Below are 2,670 nucleotides of genomic sequence, written 5' to 3'. Positions count from 1 at the left end.
TCAAAGTAAAACAAACCACTAATTTGGACTCATAAAAAAAAAGTAAAAAACTTAAAAATTTACCGTATTGTTCTATTACTTTTTACTATTGTTACTTTATTTTGCTTACTATTATTGTTATTTCACTACTGTACTATTTTTACTATTTTACTTATTGTTTTAAAAAAATAAAAAAAATACTATCTAAAAATAAAAATATATATATTATTGATCTCCTGCGCGACGGTGTATCCTTGTTTGTGCCCTATAGATGCTCGAGGCGTCTAGAATTGATCTAGGCACCTCGAGCTTTAGTTTAGCATAATTTTTGCTTTTTTGATTTTTTTTTTAAATCTTAAATTCCTTAAATCCTACCGACCTAAATATTTTATCTCAGATTGTAATATCTAAATCCTAAAAAAAATTACTCACCCTAGATACTATATCCTAGACACTAAACACCCTAAACCTAAATCCTAAAGCTTAAAACAAATTAAAAAAAAATACGCATCCTAAATACTATACCTATACCCCGTGAGCACCTAAAATTACTTTGATCCAAGCACCTTAGTAAAAATTAAAACTAAAATGAATATAACCCCAACAGCAAGCAACTGTAATATATATATATATATATATAAGGGAGGCGCTCGAGAACCCCAACAGTATACTACCATAACTGACACTCTCTCATAAAAAATTAATTTTATTTTTATATCAGATATTAAACTAATAATAACATAAACTTATTTGATCTTAGCTAAAAGACCGAGAAAGATATTCTTTCTAACATCGTTGGCCTAAGATATTTATAGAACCTTCTTCGCTCACGGTATTATCAATTCTAAGATGTGAGACTAAAGAGAACTTGTATATTTTTTATATAAAAAATAATTAGAAAAAATTACTAATAAGTCTTAAATTTATTTTCAGTATGAAAAAAAAGGATATTAATGTAATTTAATTTTAGGCTTCACCAAAATTACTTAGTAAAAGGTCCATATTCGATATATAGATTTGATATGGTGGTTGACTATCCTGAGCGGCCAATTTGGGCATGCAGGTGAGCGGCTCTCACGGGAGGTGCTTACGGTGTTTCTTTTTTATTTTTTTAAGCTTTTGAACTTGTGCTAATAAGATTTTATTTTTAGGGTTTAACAGTTAGATTATAGTATTAAGTGATAGTAGTAGCAGCAATAATAAAAATAATAATAATAAATCAAAAAAATTGGATTATATATATATAAAAGAGAGAGAGTGAGTGAGTGAGTGTGTGATGATATTTTAAGAATAATTATGTTTATAAAATGAATGATATGTCTGACAAAATCATAACTACGGTGATTTACTTTTTAAAATTTTTGTAGGATAATTTTTTTTAACATCGAAAAATGAAGTTGTTATGATTTTTTTTAAATAGTTTTTTTAGTTTAAAATTTATATTTAAAAGTAGTAATACTAGTCTTCATAAATATGGATATAACAAAATTTAGTCGTCCACCTAACAAAATACATATGCTTTTTAAAATTTTTGTAGGATAATTTTTTAACACCGAAAAAATGAAGTTGTTATGATTTTTTAAAATATTTTTTTTAGTTTAAAATTTATATTTAAAAGTAGTAATACTAATTGATTCTGTCTGAATGCGTGAAGTTATAAAGTCGAAAAGTTGACAGCTCCGCTAACTGGATGAAGATCTTGCTCCTTTCTGTAAAACAAAACCAAAATTAGGGAAGGAGTCCCTGACGTTGACCCTCCAACGCTCAAGTTAGGAATAGAAGAAGAAAAAAAAAGTGAAAGTACTAGAGACATAGATTCAACTTCCCTTTCTTCATACCGGCATACTCTTTTATACCTTTCTCAGTGACCCTCCATCTTCTTCTGTTTAATGATATTAATTACCGACGGAAGACATCTTTATCTTGGTTTCTTCTCATTTAATGATAGATGGAGTGTTCTCATTTGTTTTCTCTTTCCCTTATTAATTATCTATATTTTCCTCTTTTATTATTTTATCAGTTCATTATATGTACAATGCCAACACCATACCTCGAGTCGGACGAGTGGCTCGCTCAGCTCAAGGTCTTAGCCCGCTCAGCTTGCTATCCTATCGACCGGGTGACCAGACACTGATTTACTCAAGTGACCGACCGGACAATGATCCCTCCGACTGAACGATGAATCGCTTCCCACTCGCATGCGGCCGAGCCTTACTTAAGGCCTGGCATTAACCGTCTTGACATTGACCTACACCGTCGCAATTGACTCGTGCCAGGTAGGCTCCTCTTTATCATCGCATCACAAGTCTCCCCTTCAAGTCTAGTCAAAGGAGGTTGCAACTCTGACTGACTGGAAAAGAAGATGTGTCTTCGGCGATTTCGAGGTCCATCAGCCCATATGCCGATTGGCCTGTGCTTGGTCTTTAATCGCTAATCGGCCTACAAGCCCACGCCACTTTAGCTTCATTCTATCATTGCCAGGTTCATCCCTGTGACTCATTCTTTGCGCCGATCAGGACGATGCGCAACAACACTTGGCACATGTTTTTCTTTTTCCCTACACGCCCTCGGGCGAGCTCGATCGTGATTGACGTCATCTAAATTTTTTGAAGACCGTGCAAATCCCTGATGATTATGGCCAAACATGCGACTATACCTTTTTAATTAAGCTCATTAAATGCTACCTGGTGA

At 32.9% G+C, this 2,670-nt stretch overlaps 1 pseudogene; it reads right to left on the bottom strand.

Annotated features, from left to right (window-relative positions):
• Positions 1-618: 618 nt before the first annotated feature.
• On the bottom strand, positions 619-760 carry LOC121993525 (annotated as a pseudogene).
• Between the last annotated feature and the right edge of the window lie 1,910 nt (positions 761-2,670).

Source organism: Zingiber officinale, chromosome 6B, assembly GCF_018446385.1.
Source record: "Zingiber officinale cultivar Zhangliang chromosome 6B, Zo_v1.1, whole genome shotgun sequence".
In the NCBI taxonomy this organism is placed as follows: domain Eukaryota; kingdom Viridiplantae; phylum Streptophyta; class Magnoliopsida; order Zingiberales; family Zingiberaceae; genus Zingiber; species Zingiber officinale.
Note: the sequence above shows the minus strand (reverse complement) of the source record. Positions and strands in the feature narration are given on the sequence as shown.